At 34.9% G+C, this 23,179-nt stretch overlaps 1 pseudogene; it reads right to left on the bottom strand.

Annotated features, from left to right (window-relative positions):
- Positions 1-9,790: 9,790 nt before the first annotated feature.
- LOC109045476 overlaps positions 9,791-23,179 on the bottom strand; it is a 35,416-nt pseudogene continuing 22,027 nt past the window's right edge.

Here is a 23,179-nt window from a genome sequence, read left to right as displayed (position 1 = left end):
CTGAATTTGTATTCAAACAATGTATTCGTATGAAAATTCACCAAATCCACTCCAAACTCATTTGCATCTTTGCATATTTACATATTTAAATGCAACATAACTGAGAACTCTATTTAGATTCAATTGTCCTAGACTTATACAACTCACACAACACCAGATGATAAAGATATTAGCATCGAAAAACACATTACAATAAATGTGCTTTATAATAAATGCAATGAGCCGACATTCAACTCAACAATTTTCCAATAATAACCTGAATGCATGTCTAAACTTAGTTGGGCATTAGTGCAAAGACTGAACTGCATATAGAATAATTTCTTCTTTCGTGCATTCGTCTCATTAACAGACCATGAGTAATGGGCTAATCAACAACACTGTGCTAGGCTATGACGTTAGCCCTGCACAGTAGTCAGTAGTTTACTAGCTTTAGCGCACACAACTGTAGTGGTTTGACAGCTTGGGTGTCATTAGAAACCAGCTTGGATGAGACAATTAGTGTCCTCGCACTTTGTTTGGTCCTCATAAACAAGCCAACCCTGCATTTTAGCACACAGCTGTATCGCTAATTATCTCTGCTTATACTAACCAGAAAAAAACATGGTTGATTTTGTAGTATTTCATACTAAATGATGTGTAGCACCAGCTAGCTCTGCAGTAACAAAGGTCATTGATACCAGGAAGTTCAGCAGCCTGACGAAGCTAATCGGAGTCATTGCCTGGATATGGAGGTCTGCAATTAAATGGAAGATGGTATTAAAAAAAAGTTTATACTTATGTTTTGAAACATTATTTATGTTCACACATTATGGTAAGCCCATGCTTACAAAATACCATGGTATTACCACATTTTTTTGGTCATGGACTCATCACAAGACTTTCCTGTCAGGATAAAGTTATGAATGTAGGACTATATTTTCTTGTTGTGGAAACATGAATGGACTTTAATAATAGTGGGTTACCACCTAACAATGATATTAGAATGACATAAGCTGAAGTCACTTTGTATTTCTGTCTTTGTTCTATTAATAGACAACCTGACCCACAAAGTACCCTTGTACTATATATATATTCACCAACATATTTTTACCATGCTTTGTCAGTAGCTTTGGTATGACATAGTTGTCATGCTGTCACCACAATAGCTGCATTACATTATTTCTTTTCTTACTTTTTATTCCTTCTTTATCTTTCTCTCAGGCGCCAACTCTACTTTTCTGCATATGACACAGATGAACTGAATATATCAATTGACAAGCTACAGTAACTGTATTTTCACAAAAAAAAAAAAAAAAAAAAAAAAGTATATACTTTTGGTCATGGTACAATGCAAAAGAATAAAATAAATAAATAAATAATAATAATAATTATTATTATTATTATTAATAGAGTACTCCAAGGTAGTATTCTTTATTTGTATGTCTAATCATTCTCTAGCAAAGTATTGTGCGTATTTAAAGTATTTTTTTCCCCAAAACTACATACTGATATATGTATTGATTTTTAATGCTATGCCAGCCTCTATTGTTACTTTCATGGTAAAAACTATACTTGAGTTACTAAAATTTTAAATAGAATTTAATTTAAATTAAATTTAAAGATATTTAAAATTCTAATTCTAAAACTAAATTTGGATTCATTTAAAACCTTTTCAAGTGTATCAAAAGTGTATCAAAAGTATTTTTTTTCCCGAAGTATACCAAAAAAAAAAAAAAAAAAAAAAAAAGATTATAATAATAAGTTGTAGAAACAGTTTTCACTCTAAATTGCTAGTAAATTTCACAATTAATTACAAAGAAACAGCAAGTAACACATTGACTTAAACATGAAATTTTAAAGTAGAAAGACCTAAACAGTATTTTCTCGTAAAATGTACTACATTTATGTGTTTTATTTACCACTTAAATTATTATTATTTTTTGTGTGTGTGTGTGTTAAATATTACATAAAGATTACCATCTGATATCATGATTATGCAGGGCTTGGCTTTTGTAATTTCAGTTATATTCTTAAAACAGACTTCATTCTCAGAGCGCTCAAGAAGTAGATGCCATTTTACCACACGGACCACCTAATTTAGCCATTCAGTGAGTCTGAATGAACAAACCAGAAATACAAACCGTACATAATAGTCACCAGGTACTGCGAAAGATGTTAAAAGACACCAAGACGTCTCTCTCTCTCTCTCTCTCTCTCTCTCTCTCTCTCTCTCTATGTATGTTGATGAGGACTGGTGTGGTTTGTGAGTCATTTCTGTGTATGACTCAGATCAGATACTCAAACTGTCCTCAGACGCTCTCAGCACCTGCTCAAGACACACATGCTCTAAAATAAACCCTCCCTCTCCATTTTTCCTTCTAGCCTCCCCATCCCCCCCGTCTATTGCTTTCCTGCTTTTCTTTCTCATATCAATAGATGCAATCAGGTCTGAATTGCAAACGTGTTGAGACCCCCGACCGCATGCAGACTGAAGTCACTGATTGTGCTTTGCTGAATATGTCTGATGAAATTTGACAAATTATCACGTATGCCGTTTTTCTTTTTCACAACAGATTTATCCTTTCGCAGCCATACCAAAGAAATTCTCTTCTGTAAAATCTGCGGTCTGTCACAGTGTACTGATCAAAAGCAATTTTTAGGAAAGTAAAAGCGGGAAAACGCAACAAATAATTTGTCTTTTTTAAATAGGCCTACCACATTTTATGTCATGCTATATTTTACTTGTCATTTTCATTTTCCTGAAGATTATCAATATCACATCCAGTTTAATGGCACAGCCATGTGATGGAAACGCTATTGCCACACTTCCAATGCATTGGATTAAATATTACCAGTTCACAAGCCAGATTTTAGTTTCACTAGATTTCATGAAAAAAATATAAAAAAATAAAAATTCAAAGAGTACCATTGTACAATGATAATAATGCAATGCAATGCAATGCAAAAAAAGAAAGGAAAAAAAGGAAAAAAGGGTTAATTAAACCATGCTATTCTTTTAAGTGCCTTTTAAAATATTAAGTACACACTTATGACCCCAGAGTGGTCCAGAAATTACCTTGGTAGTACTATGGTAAAACTACCATACTAAAACTAAAAAATATTTGCAATTATGTGGCTTTGAATTATTATTTTAGCATATATTTAGCATATTAGCATATAGCATATTATTTTTACGAATAATTTGAATCAGTTTTTATTTTTATATTTTCTGTTTTCCATTTAATTTAAGTCAAAATTGTAGTAATTTTACTGTGTGATTTTGTCATTTTTAGTAGTTATTATTTTTACATGTCTGTATAGTTTATATATATATATATATATATATATATATATATATATATATATATATAGCCATGTAATTGCAAATTATTAAATAAATAAATAAATCTCATACAGTAATACAGTAATGACTATGACTTTTTTTAGTAAGGTAATGAGAATTTCACAATGCAAAAAACATAGCTGTCTTAAAAATAGGCTACATTTTCTGCAAATAAATAAATAAATAAATAAATATCATAAAATAAAATAAAATAAATATAAAATAAAATAAAATAAAATAAAATAAAATAAAATAAAATAAAATAAAATAAAATAAAATAAAATAAATAATACTCTCTTTTGATCGAACATGTGAGATTCACCTGCGTGTGACATGTGGGATCTGTGTTTGTATGACACTGTGAGTCTGTCAAGTCGCCCTACACAGGCCTCCGCATAATCTGAATGATTTATCAGTTTGCTTGTAATAGCCCCTGCATATATTTACTTTATAACCTCTTGGACAGCAGACTGGAAACATGTAATGAAAGGTGAGGGGGACAAATGGTAAATTTATAAATAGTCATGTCTAGTATTACCTCAGAAAACGCACAGACACTACTAGAAAAATACAGCACAGTGTGAAATAATAATAATAAAAATGCTATCCATAACATGTGTTTAATTCATCATGTTTAATTATGTGTGTGCTCTATTGCGCTATTTTCATTATCAAACAGTATGTGCCAAGGTTATTAACATTACTAAGAACACAGTGTTTCATATAAACACAGCCATTATGCTGATCCATGTAAAAACATAGAAAATGTGCATGCACGTGCCCCATTTTGACTGCAGTTAACAAAGGTATTCATGCTTTATATACTACCATCCATTTATTCAGTCTAACACGTCATATATATTCATTGGCAAACAATTTAGATTTTCTATTCAGTTCTGAAGAAATCTGAAGAAATTATACATAGATATTGCCAAAAAATGTATTGCAATAACACTGAGATATCCAACACTTTCATACTGGCATTCATGTATAATTGAACCCTAATGAATCAGTTTGACAGTAGTGAAGCACTAATAAGTTATTGATGACAGACTGGAGTGACATACAGTCTGATAGGTCACTACCATCCATTTATAAGAAAAAATACTACAGTATCATACTGGGCATGTACACAAGCATTTCCAATATACACTGGCTAAAAAAAGTACTGTACCATCATTCTATTTCTATTCTATTTATACAGGATATGCCATGGCATTATTTGAAGTGAAAATTAAACTTTTTTTTAAAGCATATACATAAAAAAACATATGTATATGTATGTATTTTTTCTATAATGTTTGTGTGTGTGTTATTGTTATATAGCCTTGATATTACATCACAAGCAAGATAAAAATATATATACAACATCATATATTTAATACTAAAATGAATGCACATAAGCAGACAGTATAAAAGACTCCATTATCCAGTTCCAAAATTAAGCTTCAGCATGGACATATGAATGCATAAAAACAGACTAACATCAAAGCAGCCATGATACATTAAACCACACAAAAATAGATCCAAACAGCAGCATAGTCTCAGTATCCTCAGCCTCCCCTGAGCTAGAATGTTTACGATCAATCTAGAATAGCTAAAGCTGAATGCATTTACAGACCCCCTGCGTTAAGAATGATGGGACGGGACAGCTGCATTACCAACCACTGTTTTGGAAAAGTGTTTAGCATGCCAACATTGCAGACAGTTTTCCATGTTAATTGCAAATGGCACATCAGTGACAAGATGCCCTGGGTGAATTGTGTCTACATTCATCTACTAGTTGCTACCTGACTAAATTAAGGTTAAGGAAATGTTCCCCAGTCTATACCAGTTAAGCTCTATTGACGGCAGAAAATCATTTGACTCGCTTCTCAGTATGTAAACAAACAAGCAAGATTCACATTTACAGTATTGCATTTAAAATGAAAGTTTATGGAATAGTTTCTGTATACACACCAAATCAAAAGTGTAGTAAAAAAAACATATATAGGCCTAACACAGTACTAAAGGGTAAAAATCACTATAAACCTTGTCTATGCATAGTTACATGCAAATATTTCAAACCCCATTATAAACATGTCAACTCTACAGCTCAAATAACACAATTTTAAAAGGAAGAATTCATATAGACACTTTAAACACATATTTGAGCTGCACAAACCCATCATATTGTTACCATTTGTATATCCAAGTGTATGCTACATTGAAGTCCAGTGTAAGTGCTATACTGCAAATTATCAAATCATGATACATTCTGGTTAAGCTTTATTAATCACACACACACACACACACACACACACACACACACACACACACACACACACACACACACACACACGCACACGCACACGCACAATAGAAATAAAATTTTTAAATTCATTTTGAAACTATCAACATGATTTTTTTAATTTTATCAAACAACATGGGATGTAATAGAGTGAAACAAAAAAACTAACACAACAAAACTTCACAGGACTCATCAAATCAATCGCTAATACTCACTTATGTTTACACTGTTGTTTTCCCTCCAAAATGATGTCACTTCCTGGAAAATTATGCCATCAGGAAATAGCTTTTATTATTTAAACGGCTATTTCAAAAGACCATCGGGATGTAAAGTCATGCTGAGAATACAGGAGAAAAGAAATGAATTAAAACTGTATATTCTCAGTTAAACGTTTTGAAACACGCCCGAACCAGACAAAAACAAATAAACAAACCTGTTTTATTTCTAAATATTGGAATATTTCTTAATAAACTGCCAGCTTTTCATCTTAGTAGTTCAGCCTTTATGGAGGGATAATTGGGTCACATTATAAACTAAAAGTCTAAAACTAAAAGTCTTAAAATGACCGAATGCCCAACCCTAAATAGAAAATGCCCAATCCTAAATACGAATTGCCCAATCCTAAATACCAAATTAATTTTCGACTTGGACTTTAATTAAGTTTCAAATTTAGATTTTTAGTTTTGGTTTAAGACTTTTAGTTTTAGACTTTTAGTTTATAATCTGACTTTATAATCCCTCCATAAGCCTTTAGGGATATAACAAAAATGACTATCTGCTAAATAGAAAATGCCCAATCCTAAATACCAAATTAATTTTCGACTTGGACTTTAAGTTTCAAATTTAGATTTTTAGTTTTGGTTTAAGACTTTTAGTTTTAGACGTTTAGTTTATAAGCTGACCCAATAATCCCTCCATAAACCTTTAGGGATATAACAAAAATGACAATATCTGCTCAATATCCACTCAAAATTATTTAAAGTTCACCCTCTCAATTAATTGTGATTAAAAACCTAACTACTATTATATCCATCTTTAATATTTGCATGTTTTTGCATCCTTTATATAGTTTATTTCGACAAAATTAAGCATAGGCCTACCTCTTAACACCACTGTGAGCCTGGTAATATTTGGTCATGTCACCCTTACTAATAAACCACTGTCCCCATCTGCCCCCTACTGGTGAAATCTGACCGTCTCAACATCGTTACGGAATATGTCGTTTAAATATCTTGGACTTTGGTATCGTGTGAAATATATGAATTTTAAAGATAAATATTAGGCAGATTCAAATGAACTGTGACCGTCTGCAATAACCTAAGAGAAGTTTTTGTTGTTTAGACATCATAACCAAGATTTCCCTCTAGCTTTTCCAGAGAACAAGAGCAGGAGGGGCAGAGCCAAACAACAACAACAACAAAACAGAATCGAGGTCGGAGGAGGAGGGTGAGGTCGAGAAGAACTGAGAAAAGGAAGAAGAGAGAGTGAATGATATAAAAGAGCAAAGAGGGTTTTGAACACAGCCAGTTTCACTTCACACTGCTACAGTACTGCTCTGAATGTGCAACCTACAGAACTCTTCAACCAGACCTGGTAAAACTGTTGAAACTGTTATAGATATAATTAAATATTTCATTACATTTAGAATAATCCATTATAGTGGTCATGCAGTATTTCTGAGGTGGCAGATGCTTCAGCAGATGGCGCTAGAGAATAACTTCTCATGAAAACAACAGCCAGGTTTGCTACCGTACGTGTTTGAATACTGTTTGCAAGGTTAACTAAAGTCTAACATTTTTCAGCTATCTGGGTAATATGGTTTATGGCAGTGGTTCCCAACCACGTTCCTGGAGGCCCCCCAACACTACAGGTTTTCCTTGTCTTGTGTCTCCTTAATCAAACAGACATGATTCAGATCATCAGCTCATTAGTAGAGACTTCAAGACCTAAAATGGGTGTGTCAGACAAAGGTGAGATGCAAAATGTTCAGTGTTGGGGGGCCTCCAGGAATGAGGTTGGTTACCACTGGTTTACGGTGTCCAATTCTTTTTGAAAGCTTTTTTTACAGTGCAACGGTCTCTTATATTTTTTTCCCCTCAGCTCGCAAGATACTCATCTAACAAAAATATGAGAACATTACGAAACATTAAATTATGAAAATGTTTTCTCTGAATGTTCTCTGAAAATGTCCCAGGTTTTTAAAACATTTTAAAAATGTTTCTTCTTCTTCTTCTTCTTCTTCTTGGTTATGCTAATGTTAATGTAACATTTGATCCATTTTCATATGAAAACATTACTTTTTAATGTTCTCTGAAAATTCTCAAACAAGTAACATTTAAAAAATGTTAGACGAATGTCAAATTAAAATGTTTCAGCAATAAAATGTTTTGTAATGTTTTTGTACGGACGTTTTTGATAATATTATTAAAGAACAGATAACTTTGAATGAATGTTCTATTAACATTAGGCTGCTGGAAGAAAGTTTGTTCATAACGTTGAGAGAATCTTGCCAGAATGTTATGAGAACATTCCCTGTTAGCATTAGACTTATATGCAGTTTGATTATTAAAGATCAATCATTATAATTTAATCAAATAAATATACTATAAATATAATATACCTTAACAGATTGAAATATGTTGCAGTAAAACCAATTAAGACACAGTGACCAAAACTGCAACAAATATCTATATAAGAAGCACTTTATTGCTTATGTAGTTCCTTAAACCCCCACCCCCCCACCCCCAAAAAAAGGAATATCTGATATGACAAATTGACATTTTTACAAAGTGTATAAAGAATCAACAAGAAGGAATATCTTCCATATGCTCCTGCTGTTCTTGGCAGAAAGTTGGAATTCAGTTAAATAAAAACACTGTATGAACTAGGAAGCTTGAACCACAAGAAGACAGGAAAGCCTTTGGCATCTTCAACTTTTAGTTCACAATAGTAAAATAAACCTCAACCTGTTGAAAAGCTGGTATCCAGTTTGACTCCAGAACTGATCTGTAGGGTTTATTATCAAACTGTAATGATATGTGATGAAGGGTTCATGGTCAGAAAGTAATAATGCATGTTGAAAGGTTTATGGTCATAAAGTATTAATGCATATACCACAGCAGCAACTAATAGTATTGTTCATACTGTACAATTGTAGGAACAGTCAGTTCCTATCAGCGTATCTGCTGTCTAACCACATGACCATCATACTTTGCTCCTTAAAGTGCATCCTCCTAAAAAATGACATATAGTCTTGAAATGGGAACAACAGGTCACATAGAACACATTTAGAAACATTAGTAAACAAAATATAGTATCTTTCTCTTGCATACAATACATACAAATCTCAGGGGTACAACAATTATAAGGCCAGAAACACACTTTATGCAAGTTGGCGAATGCAACACAGTGCTTTCGAGTTGCTTTAAGGAATTTATGTACAAAAGAGTGCAGAAAAGAGTTACATTCAGTACCTAGTTATAAACTTGCCAAATTCAACTACTCTAAGTTGCCCAGAAAGATTTACTTTCAAATGTTACTACGTTAAGACCATAAACATGATCAATAGCCCCCTATGGCAATGCTAATGACATATTAAACAAATAGAATTTAGTCTTATTAAATGACACATTGGTGTTAGAAGTGTTTGCATTGACATACTTGTAAAGAGTATATTTCAGGCCTAAAAAAGGACTAAAAAAAGAAGGAGATGCAAAATATAAAAAATATCCAGTTATTAAAAATATACATAACATTATACAATGTCTCAGTCTAACCAGCTGACTTGCTAATAAGCTACACTAGTAACACTACCATTCAAAATTTTGGGGTCAGTACATTTTTTTTCAAGAAATTAACACTTTAATTCAACAAGGATGACAGTAAAGACATTTATAATGCTATAAAAGATTTCTATTTCAAATAAATACTGTTCTTTTCATCGTTCTATTCATCAAAGAATCCTGAAAGAAAAAAAATGTGTAATGATTTCCACAAATATTTTAAGCAGCACAACAATTTTCAACATGTTTCTTGAGCAGCATATCAGCCTTTTAGAATGATTTCTGAAGGAACGTGTGACACTGAAGACTGGAGTAATGATGCTGAAAATTCAGCTTCAAAATTACATATTAAAATAGTATATTCAAACAGGTATTTTAAATTATAATAATATTTCACAATAAATCTGTTTTTACTGTATTTTGATCTAATAAATGCAGCTTTTGTGACCATAAGAGACTTCTTTCAAAAACATTAAAAATCTTACCGACCTCAAGTTTTTGAATGGTAGTGGAACTAATCATCTGCCTCGCTAAATTGTTAACAGCTATTATCTTTTACAAAATAGCACCTCTTTGAAATTAAGGTTATTCCTCTGGAACATCCAGCACAGTTCCGGAATCAGACTCATTAAGTTCGAAAGGTTTTCCTTTGGAATTACATCATGCCTCAATTTTGCCATGTTTTGACACCATGAGAGTCGCCATGGCCATCGCTGAGAAAGTTTCAGGTTATAAGCCACACATGAACTCAGACAAAAGTAGGTGTAAAGGTGAAGCACGTTTAAATGTGTAAAAAAGAATATGGTGGCGTAGTAATGAAACAGTCTGATCGCTTTTGTCCACTCCAGCTCTTTGTAGTAAAACATCACCGTTCAATCCATTAAATGACATCTTTATTTTTCTCCACGTTGTTGCTTCTATGTCCCAAAGCAAGCACTTTAAGTCCTGTCATTATCAATATGACAAGCTTGGGGCATCAGAAATCAGCTGGACGGATCATCATGGAAGTGGACTGGAGTGAATAGCTGGGTCCTCGGAAGTGATGCCACTTAATGCCATTTAGCTTGCGGATATTGTGACCCACAGTGTAGTAGATTCCATTGAGGTTGGACAGACCGCAAGCATCAAACCACCAGCCTGAGAGAATAACAAATGTAAAGAGACTGAGATAAATACTTGAAACAGTTTTATAAACAGTATAGCACTCACAGGTGTTTAATTTGGGCCTTGAGCAGCATTATTAATTAAAAAAAAAACAAAAAACAAAATATTAGATCAAACTAAAATGATACATTTTGCCTTGGCAACTAACTGAAATCAAATACTGATGATACAGATACAGAACTGGAAATAAATAAAAACTTAAAAGTACTTTTATGCTGCTTTTTGTCCTTTTTAGAACTTGATAGACTCTAGTTACAACACGCTTTTACTGAATGAAAAAAAAAAAAGATTATACAAAATAATTATTTAGCATACCACAAAATAAAGAAGGTCATATTGGTTTTGGAATGAAATGAGGGTGAGCAAATAATGACAGGCTTAAAAATTGCATCTCCTCAAAACAATCAAAGCCCTTGATCCATCTCACTCCTCTATATTGTGTCTTTTTATTTTTCTCTCCATAGTCCGTCAGTGTTTCAAAGGGTATGTTATTCCCACTGTGCGGTCGATGTCTCAGCAAGACCTGTCAAAGCAAACTGTGATTTTTCAATAAAAACCAGACTTTCACTCCTCAGACAGGACACCGTCTGTCTAACCCTGATTAAATCAGTATCACCTCCCGCAATGCGTGTTTAGTTTGGACAGGCCGCACAGATGGATCCATCTTTCCATCTTTTTATTACCATTTGAAATGCAAACAGAAAGGGCACTTAAAGTTCTCCAGCCATTTCGACGGTAATTAACTCCAACAACTTTCAAAATCAATCGCAATGCATGCTATTAAAAGCTGTTTATCTTGGACCCCTGAGGTGTGGGATCTGCAGTCGAGTGCAGCCATAGATTAAATTGTTTGCATAGCGAGTGCTGAACGCACATCTGAACTCTGGACGTGTTTTACATAATTCTGCGATGGGCTTGCGTTTTCTTAGATTAGAAGAGGATCAGAGGGATTTTGCATGACAGTTTCGGCTTCAAATCCAGGCCACAAGTGAAGAAATGTGACTGAGAGGATATGAATGTAGATGGCTTGAGATCAGTAAGTGCTGGTGAGTGCCTATCTATGATCAGATTAGTCTTTATGTAACAAGTATTTTATGTCAAATGATCATGGATGTGACAAGACTGTTTATAATCTAAGATCATGGACTTTGTTCGGTTCTGATGATGTTTTTATCAATGGGATTAATGACAATTAAAGATGCAAAAAGCAACTTCACTGACGGACATTAAATATCTGTGTGAACAGGAGAATTTTATTAACTTGCAAAATTATTGCGATAAATCGCACTGATACTATCAGGTGAGAACTAATTTTTCTGACATTATTGTCTTCTGTAGAGCTGCTTTACAGCTGAAATGAATTAGTTTTATGATTAATTTTGCGACTGTTATTGAATTAACTGAATTAACACTGAAGTGCCTCGAGCTAAATAATGACACTTGTCTTCTATAGAGCTGCTTATGACTGAAATTAACTTTTGTTTGATAATTGATGAACTTTACAGTCATTGAACTGAACTGAATCAACACTGAACTGATTGAGCTGAAGAATGACACTATTTTCTTTCTCAGAGCTGCTTTACAGTCTCGTATTTGAAGAAGTTTGCTTCAATGATTCCTGTTATTTTCCTCTTTATTACTGTGAAGCTGCTTTGAAACAATCTGTATTGTATAAAGCGCTATATAAAATTAAGGTGACTTGACTGCACTATTAGAACATAAAAAGGGGGAATCAAATGAATTGGTGAATCAAACTTCAAAACATTTTTAATCACTTCATTTAAATGAACTGTTTGAATGAACCAACTCACTAAAGTCTATACTAAAAATTTTTTTTTCAAAAAAATTAACATTTCAGAAAAGCATGTGTGAGTGTGTAGCCTATTATTACCTCACATTGTATTATTAATACAATGTGAGGTAATGTATTATTAATTAATAATATTATTAAAATTATGCTTCACCAGCTATGCTTTACCATTGAGAACAGATCTGGAGAAATGTAGTATGATATCACTTGCTCACCAAATGCTCACCTAAATCTGTTCTGATGAAGACACAAACTCATATAAAAATCTTACAACCCCAAGGTGAGTCAAATTTGAGCAAATTTACATTTTTTAGTGAACTATTCATTTAAGTACTACTCAACATCTAAACATTTGAACAATTTTGTTCATAACTGTTTTTGAATGAGCTGATGTGCAGTAAAGAAAAAAAAAAGTGACGTGACATACAGCCAAGTATGGTGACCCATACTCAGAATTTGTGCTCTGCATTTAACCCATCCAAAGTGCACACACACAGCAGTGAACACACACCCAAGGCAGTGGGCAGCCATTTATGCTGCGGCACCCGGTGAGCAGTTGGGGATTCGGTGCCTTGCTCAAGGGCACCTCAGTCTTGCTGGCCCGAGACTCGAACCCACAACCTTAGGATTAGATGTCAAACTCTCTAACCATTAGGCCACAACTTCCCCAGCAGCTCACCTCCGGTCATCATGAGGGCACACTTGCAAACACACTTGTCGTTGTCAGCATCGCGAGTGCTGAAGCCTGTGCCGTTTGATGCTAAGCTACTTTGCTGTCCCGCTGTTCCGCTATAGCTCCCTAGCAAGAGTCTGGAGAAAGAGAAAAACATTGCAAGATTATGATAATGTTGCCAAACCTTATTAAATAATCAAATCTCTCACTGAAATAAATGTTGGTTGTTATGTTATCACAGGTGATACCTATACTGTTGTTTTTCACTGGCGAGTTGGAATTTGTCATACAGAGCATAGGCGCCATTCTCCTCCCAGTCCTTAAGTTCCACTCGGAGGGAGTACTGGGCTTGACTGGTGATCAGGTGAACAGCCTCATTACCCAGCCAGTGCTCTCCACTAAGATCACCAAATCCCTGAGAAAAAAAAAAACATAATGAAACCAATGCTGCATTCCATTCATCTTGTAAAGTCGGGATTTCAAACTTCCTATTTGGGAAAGCTATAAAACGGCACTTGAAGGAAACCTGAGTGGAAATTTTCAAACATAAGCTTGTATATAGTTAATTATAAACACTTAAAAAAAAAAAAAAATGCATCAATGAGTCAAAGTTAAATGATCATCTCTTCTGCCATTTTGCCTTTTTATACGTCATCTTCTTATTACTGGACAACACCTTATGATTAGATATCAAGCAGGGATATCCCATATCCAACTTTGAATGAAACACAGCATTAGACAGAAGACAGCTGTTTTGTTTCCTTGAAATAAATAGGTACATTGTCAGTCTTATGTTTCCCAGAAAAGAGACTCATCCTTTTCAGCTTTTTATAGAAAGGAAGGCTCACAATAACATTTGGCAAGATTAACAAAATGTAGAAAATTGCAGTATTGATTTTCACTGCTGCAGTTTCAAGAACTGCCAATTTTCAATCCATTTCAGCATATTTAAGCACTTAAAATATCAGCAGAATGTACCAAACAGCTCAGCTACTGCCAATGACGCCAATCTGTCACATACAATTTTAGCTGCCGTGCTTCATCCTGTTTTGGCCACTTTTTGAGTCTATGTCATCAGAATAATGCCAAACTTTTAATCAAGTCTTCCCAGCACAGGCAGAAAAACCCTTCTATAATATCATCAATTTCTTTAAACACAATCAATAGGGATTTTCTTCATTTTCTACAAATGTATCAAGTTCTTTTTGTCTGTACACTGATATAATGCTAGAGTGGTTGCTGTGGTATTCTGAATGGTTGCTATGGGGTTTATGGTGGTTGCTAAGGTTCTGCACAGTCAATTGTAAATGTTTAAATCTTTATGTCCACCTACCAGTTTGTAGTCTTTCCACCCTTTCTGGAAGTTTACATTTCCATTGGCTCTGCGCTGGAATACCATCCAGCCACCTCCGCTTGTCACCATATCACAAAAGACCTGTCAGAAGGATATGAAACATCTCAGTCTCACTCTCTTACATTTGTGCTGTTACTTATTCTGGATGTCACAGCCAAGATATATCACACTGATTCCTCATACTTGTGAAAGAATGTATCCCACACCTTGGTTGGCTCGGTCATGTCTCCGATGTAAATGTGGTAGACTCCGCTGGTGTTGTGACCAGATTTATAGGCCTGGGCACAGTCTCTGAAGTGCTGCTCATTTGATGAGAAGCCTGTAAGGGAAAAATACAGAGGATTTTTGGTTCAGAGTTGATTTGAACGCAAGTTAAAAAAGATAACCAGCAAACAAAAGAATGCTGTAGCATAACCGTTAGTGTAAAATAATTTAGTATTCAATATTCATATGTGAATCCACACTCTGTCTTCTGTATATTATTTACTAAAAAAGTAAATATTAAAAACTTACATCTCTCAGTTAGTTGCTTACTTGTGAATAAAACTAAAATAAAAATTAATAAAAATTAAATCAAAATATTTGTTTAAAAACAAAAACTAAATGACAAAAAATTAAAATGAAAATATATTAATTCAAAATATTAATAAATACTGTAATAGTGTATTAATTATACTAAAATAGCACTGATTAGAGACATAACTGACCTTATTAGCATAAAAACTAAACTAAAACCAAACTTTTTTTTTTAACTTGAAATAAAATGAACTTTAACTGAAATGAAATGATAAAATCTTAAAAAAATAAAATAAAAAATAAAACAGAATAAATAAAAGCAGAAAATAATAAAACAAATTCAAAACATTAATAAAAATATGATACTATAATAACACTGATTCATATGATGCAAGCTTTTGTGTTGAATCTTCACATGCTAAAGTTTTTTTGTGGATTTGCCACACAGTGTGACAAAACAAAACGATGTGGTTTCTGTTGTCAAAAGAACTAGATTTATAATCATTACATGGCCTCAACTGTTCAAATATAAAGTCCATAGTGGTCTTGTTTTGGGATGAGTCATTTAAACATTCAACACAATGTGTTTGCTTGTCAAGCATTTGTGAGAGAGTTTATTTAGAAAATTTGGTACATTTGGTTCTTCGAGTGAACCTCCACACAAACATTTATAAACTGACATGTCTTCTGTCCGTATTAAATGCTGCAGTCTTGATTTAGCTTATCAGTGTGTTTTGTGACGCATGTGAACTTCATCCAAGACATGTGAGCATGCTGCCAAAGACATCACTAGCAAGAGCTTATCCTCTTCTCTCTCCATGAATCACGGCTCGATTTATCATTAGCGTCACAGTTAATTAACCAGAGCTTTCAGGTCATGTTAAGAATCTGCCACTAGATTTCAAAGCTGTTGTAAGTTTAAGAATCAAACGTGACCATCATTCTTAGACAAGTAACCTTACTTTGTACTCTAACCAGGTGTTGAGTCACTTTTCTTTCCTCACAGACAGTGAAATGCTGCAGCGATGAAACCAAAATCAACATGAAATGGCATTTGAAATGAATTTTTGCTTTCATAATATGACATAAGTTCAAGTGAAACATCATGCACTTATATGGCATGATAGACAATTTAGGTTGTTGTAGACTAATATTCTGAGCTAATATTCCACAATGTATGATGATAATCACATATAAACAGAAGAAATACAGCTTGTAGACTTGGTGCTTCTGTCAGAAGTAGAGTCCAAGCAGCTGAGAAAAACATCACAATAATCCACAAGCAATCCACCAGTCCTCTACAGTTCAGCAATTAAAAGCGAAAAGCCGCATGTTTGTAAGAAACAAATTAAAATTCTGTATCCATAATATTGCTCATCTTATCTGAATCAGGAGAGCAATACGCACAGATCAAGCACAGTTTACAAGCAAAAAACATCCAAAACACCTTTTCAATGGAAGAAATGGTATTATGAATTATGGCCAGAAGCAACAGTTTAAAGTTAAAATGCCTAGTTAAAATGATGGGTTTATTTCTTACAAACATGCAGCTTTTCACTTCACTAGATGTTAACTGATGGATTGGAGTGGTGTGGATTATTGTGATGTTTTTATCAGCTGTTTGAACTCTCATTCTGACGGCACCCATTCACTGCAGGGGTTCCATTGGTAAGCAAGTGTTGTAATGTTAAACTTATCCAAATCTGTTCTTATGAACAGGGGCGTTGCACAAGATCCCCCCCCCCGAAAATATCCAGGCAAAATTAAATATATTCCAGACTTTTCAAGGGCCCTCTCTTCCTTTGGGGCCCTGGTAATCAGTACTGGCTTTACCCCCAGTCCGACGCCCCTGCTTATGAAGACACTACATCTTAGATGGCCTGAGGGTGAGTACATTTTGAGCAAATTTTCATTTTTGGGTGAACTATTCATTTAAAGGTGTGTATTCTTACCTGTCCCAGAAGACACCATGCCGATAAGTGTGTGTACAGACTTCATGAGCTGCTGATGTTGTGTCTGTAAGGCTGAGTTGTTGCTACTGGCAGCTCTCAGCTGTCTCTCCAGAGCCGTAATGGCAACTGTCTGTCTCTTCACCAGGTCCTGCAGCCGCTCCTTCTCCTCCCTCATGTCCTCCAGCTCTGTCCTCTGCTTCGACTCCAGGACTAAGACTTTACTCTCCAAATGACTGGTGGAAGCAATGTATAATGCATTCTTTAAAAACTTCTACTAATAGTTTGAGTCGAAAAGAAACTTTTTCAAAGCATCTCCAGATGTTTCTGAGAAATTCCTAGATAGAGCAGAAATGAATACCAAATGGAAACCTTGAGCCTCTACCTTGGGACTTGGGACTACAATAGGATGGATAGTGGCATTTTGCAACCTACAGGGGTTTATTTGAAACATTTAGACCCAAGTATTAAACTTTGGCTCTTAACCCATCCCTTACCCCTTGTACTAGACATGAATTCAACCACAAAACATTTGCCTTTTGAGAAGAAGTGTGCTATTACTTTTAAGATGTCAGCAACTGCCCAGAAAAGCCTAGCAACAGGTCAGAATACCCTAGCAAGTAGTGACTGCCCAGAACACCCTAGCTACAGGTTAGAATACCCCAGTAACCACCTAGAAGTCCCTAACAACCACCCATAACACTAGCAATAAGCCAGAACACCCTACCAACTGCTCGAAAATACCCTGGCAACCACACAGAATGAACACCCTAGCAATCATCTAGTAATCCCAAGCAACCACCCAGTACTACCAAGCAATCAGCCAGAATATCCTATAAATCTGAAGATGTAATTAAGGGTACGATTACACAACAATGATTTTATTACAAACATTTTTTTTTTGAAAGCAGACAGAAAACAATTGTCAAAACAATTGAAAAAAAAATATTTAGTTGTTGTAAAAACAACTAAAAATGCTGTATTATGCATGCCAGGCCAGTAGTTGGCGATATCACTTTGTAAAGAAACACTACGCACCTGCACACATACCTTTAGACTTAATACATAATACGCACGCACATGACGTCACCACTTTCACAGATTCATGTTTTCGTAGTTTACACAAAGGCGGATATTGTATTGTTTACAAAAATGTGCACTTTGAAACTCATTTTTAATTGTTTGCCGTTGTCGTGAAAATGAACAGCCAAAATGCAAAAATGTTTTCTGTTATTTAGTTGAAAATGGTGTTGTGTAAACACCCCTAAGTCTGCAGTTTCTTAACAACAACTTTTTGAGCATACAGCATGTACAGCTTACATAAAGTACCACCGATATAAGCATCATACCAACATATATGATGTCAACCGGGTAACCGGTCCTACTCGCCCCATTCCGAACAGGATTCGAACTGCGGTCTCCGGCGTGGGAGGCGGGCACTCTAACAAAGAGGCTAAAAACTGCAGCCTCCAGCATCAATCGCTAGAGAACCTCTTGAGACCAGGGGAGTAAGGTTTACATGCACAGCTCTTACTGGCCTATGACAGTTACACTCACCCCCCTAAACCTCACTCCCATCTGGGTCACGGCACCAAATGTAACCTCGGTCCTACTCACTCTACTCTGAGCGGGATTCTAATCAAATTGTTACTAAAGCTGTTTGATTGCTACTGTCTAGCGGGTTACTGTGTCATGTGAAATAAATCTGAACTCTGGGCCTTTAGGAAATTATATTTTCTTAAAGTATTTCCATCAGCGCTATACATGTAGGTCCATGATTCGGTGTCTGGAATGGATCAGAGGCAGGGGCGGATTTAGTGAATTGGGGGCCCCAGGCAAATATAGGAATGGGGCCCTATACATTTGCACACATTTACCTAGATCAACCCTCGAGGTCCTTTTTTGTTGTGATGCTTGCTGCTGCACAATGGTGCCCAGATTGTTGTGTCCAATGTTTCTACATTTTTTATGTACATGTTCTAATGGGATTCTTTAATTTACATTTATTCATTTAGCAGATACTTTTTATTATTTCATGTTGTAGACCACGAAATAGCAATTGATTTACCGTTTTTTTTAGTTTTAACATAAAACAAAATAAATTATAAAAATGATAAACCTCACAACTGAAACTTTATATTTCTGGGATGAGTCAGAAGTATAAATTATTATATTATTTAAAACAGATTTATGTGAGTGAATATTCGCATTGGTCTGAACAAAAACTGCAGACTGGATTATTGAAAACTGCACATTCATTCTCTGCCAGTAGGAGGTGCTTTTGGAGTCAGAAATATAGTGGTTTCCCCGGTAACAGCTCTAAACAAAACAGCTCAGCTCATAAATGGTACTTTATCAGGTAAAATGAAAATGTGAGTTACCAGCGTAAGCCTACATTTTATTTTAGTCATTTTAACTTAGGGCTGTCAATCAATTAAAATATATAATCACAATTAATGGCATGATTGTCATGAGTTAACTTGTGAATAATCGCAACTTAATTGCACATTTTTATCTGTTCTAAATGTACCTTAAATGAATATTTTCCCCATGGTTTCACAGACAAGGCTTAAGCTAGTCCCAGACTAAAATGCATGTTTGAGCTGTCTCAACTGAAAATATCTTGCTCTGACATATCTTAAAACTCATTGTTCTGTGTCAATATGCACACCTGTAACACTTTCTTTTAAGGCATTTTTGTAATGCAAAAATTAATTTATGCAATAAATGTTTATTATTAGTGAAACCAGTTAACAGAGCATGAAGAGTAGACATGTTTCATAGGTCATAGATGTTTTTCAAAGAACTTGTTAATGTCTATTAGACACATGAACAAAAAAAAAAAAAAAAACAGAAATATAGCTTCCTATTACTTCTCTTTCTTTGCACTGAGCACTTTACACAAACCTGTTTGCATTTTCGCATGACAGGGCAGCTCACTTCTGAACATGCAAAATGTACATTTATTATTTATTATTACATTTGTTTGCCTCTCTGTGCCACATACTGTATTTTGATGCAGCTAAATTCTCAAAAACTGTTTTCATTGATACATTTGACTGTTTGTTGTCAGACAACGGCTGAATATGAAATAGTGACTGAAACGCGACCCATTAAGACTAGCTCTCCCTTCCGAGAAGTTAATCTGCACAAAAATATATAATCGTGCCGTCGTCTGATAAAAATCAAATAGGCTAAAGAATAGCTTGAAGACAATAGCTGTGCTGTGATTTCAGCTATACTTATATGTAAAATTAGAGAAGCAACACATCAGTGTTTTAACTGAAAGCTAAGCTCCTTTCAGCCGCGCGCTGAACGCAGAGAGAGAAGTGTGCGCGCGCTGGGAAAGAGGGACCTCGCGCTCGTGCGGAAGTCAGCTTTAGATGCATAAAAATTTATTTTGCTACAAGCTGGATACACAAGAAGCACGTTCAACTCGGACGCGCAGACGATTGTCGTGCATAAACACCGTAAACAGCAACCGCTCGCGTGTCCGCGCTTAATGCGCATCTCCTAAATGAAAACCATTTTAGGGGGCCCTTGGCTTTTGAGGGACCAAGGCAGTCGCCTACCTACTACTAAAAATCAATCCAACCCCTGACCAGAGGACATAGCACTGAATCAGTCTCGCCTGCTATCAAAAACAATTTACATTCGCACAACAATGAGCCACTGCTACAAAAATGAGTTTCTGAGGAACTCCGCAAAATCCTGCCGGCTTCAGTCTATATGTGATTTAGTGAGCGAGTGTGTGTGTCTGTGTGTGTGTGTGTGTGTGTGTGTGTGAGTGATAAAAAATAACACCACCTGAGGGTTTGAGGCCGAAAATAACTGGAAAGCAAATCAAAACTCCATCGAGCCATGTAACTGGAGGCTTACTTTGTTAAATTACTGTAGATAGTCATTAAACATGCTTTGGTTGCCAGTGGTTCTTGATGCATATGTTTATAAATTGCTCATGATTGATTACACAAATATTTTTCACACAATCGATTGGCATGGACTGCTGAAGTCCCTTGCCAGAGTTTGTAATGTGTACACAATGCTGAGCAATTGTTTGCTGCTATTACACTATGAAGCTGACCCTCTCTAAACCCGCATCAATTCTGGGAGCAATTATGAAGTTGTAAGTCGCCTTGGAAAGGTCGAAAACTCTCTGTTCTCACTCATACGGAAAACATGAAGAATTGAATTGTCTGTAAAGTAGTGGTCCATTATAATTACGTCTGATGCCCCAATGCAGCTACCAAAACATCACAAGCAGCACAGTTCAACTGGTCGTCAAAGTTGAATGACAACAAGCGTTATCTGTTTAATCTAGCGAGAGCCAAGTACAAAGCTTTCTGGGAAACCCTTTGTCCAGCTTTGTAAATGTGCAAAGGAAACTTGCCTGGGGTCTGCTTTGTGTGCTGTGCTTACTCCGTAGTTATTAAACATTACAAACAATCAATTAGGTTGCTGATTATTTCCCTTTACAAAACCTTTACCCCTGCTGTGCTCTCTGACTGGCCAAGTATGGGAAAATATCGCTTTGAGAACGACAAGAGAGACAAGAGTTGCTGTACACTGTGTGAATGTACAGTTGTGGACACGATCTGACCCTTAAAAATGACTTGCACAGAGCTTTTTGCTCAGCAGTTGTTCAGAGTTGTAATGAGCACAATTACATAATGCAGTTCTCAGTTATGACTCACTCAAGCATCATTTTGTCTGATGTTTCTCATATAATATCATGCGAGAAATAAAATGGACACAAAAATGAGAGAACTGTTGCCATGTAGTAGGAGAATAAAGCTATACAATGCATGCTGAAGAATATGATTATCTCATTGCTTTCTATGACAAATAATCAAGATGTTTTGTAATGTTTAGGTTGATACAGTCACATTAAATAATTGGTTTGACAATTTTCTGCTGATGTTAACATAAAAAGTACATTTTATGTTACCAGACGAAACACTACCATGTAGACTGCATCTGAAGCAGAACGAAATGTAAGAAATAAACAAAGATTCATTCAAACGTTTTACCTGTTCTTGTCCTGAAGTTTGGAGATTTCTGAAATCTGTGTTAAGAGTTCCTTCTCCAGTTTGTTTGTTGACAATGAATTCTCTAATAACTGAATTGCAATTCTTGATGTCTGGTTCATAACTCAAATGGAATTCAATAAAATGAAGAATGGGAGATTACAGAAAACTATCATATATATTACTTTTTATATGACATGATACAGTGGGGTCCTAAAGTCTGAAACTTTTTTATTTGCTTTAAAATGTGCAATTTTTATTTCAAATTATATAATCAGCACAGCATTTTAAATAAAAACATGAATATAATTTTTTAATTTTGTTTAAATGAAAATTAAAGCAACTACGAATGATGTTTTCCAGAATGATTTTAGATGTTCTTGAGCTTCAATGGAAGAAAGAAAATCTGACAGTCACTACATTTGATTTGTGAAAAATCATTACCATAACAATTCTATGTTTCATATTTTGAAGCATGTAACAACTTTCCAGGTTTATTTTCCAGGTTTATTCATTGTGGTCTTTAGACTTTTGGACCCCAAATAAACATATGCAGTAAAAACAGTAATAATGTGATATACAGTATAATTAAAATTTTAAACAACTTCAGTGTTTAAAGTGTCACATGAGCCAGTCTTCAGTGTCACATGATCCTTCAGAAATCATTCTAATATGCTAATTTACAGCTCTAGAAACATTTCTTATAATTATCAACAGAAACAGTTATGCTGCTTAATATTCTGTATGCATTCATGCATTTCTTTCATGCAGAATGAGATTACCTTGGCTTCAACAACATTGAGTTTCCTGGTTTGCTCTGCGGTTTTGGGTGAGCAGGTTGGTTGCCGATCTCCAGCATAGTGGCCGTTACTGGTTTATGGACTGCATCAGCTTGAAAATGCCACCATCCCTGTCTTCTGATGGATGTAGCTTTCTAACTGTTGAGCAAAGGAAAGAGAATTGGGATTTCAGATTAATATTGCATATTGCAAAATGTTGGATTGACCCCTCAAAGCACAGAAGCTCTTTTTGCAGCAATGCACAGAAGAACAATTTTTGTTCCCCCAAAGAAACTTTCAGTGAAAAATTCCAACTTTGCAGTTTTTTTTTTTTTTTTTTTCTTAATGTGGACATTTTAAAAGTAAATTTTTTACTACTTTTGTGGAATGGAAAAGGTTCCATGGATGTTAAAGGTTCTTCATGGAAACACAGATACCAGAAAAAACAACTACTTTTTTTTAAGTGTATGATAGTCATAATGAAAACATGATGGTTGGTTTAAGAGTCCCATT

This window comes from Cyprinus carpio, chromosome A6, assembly GCF_018340385.1.
Source record: "Cyprinus carpio isolate SPL01 chromosome A6, ASM1834038v1, whole genome shotgun sequence".
NCBI lineage: Eukaryota > Metazoa > Chordata > Actinopteri > Cypriniformes > Cyprinidae > Cyprinus > Cyprinus carpio.
Note: the sequence above shows the minus strand (reverse complement) of the source record. Positions and strands in the feature narration are given on the sequence as shown.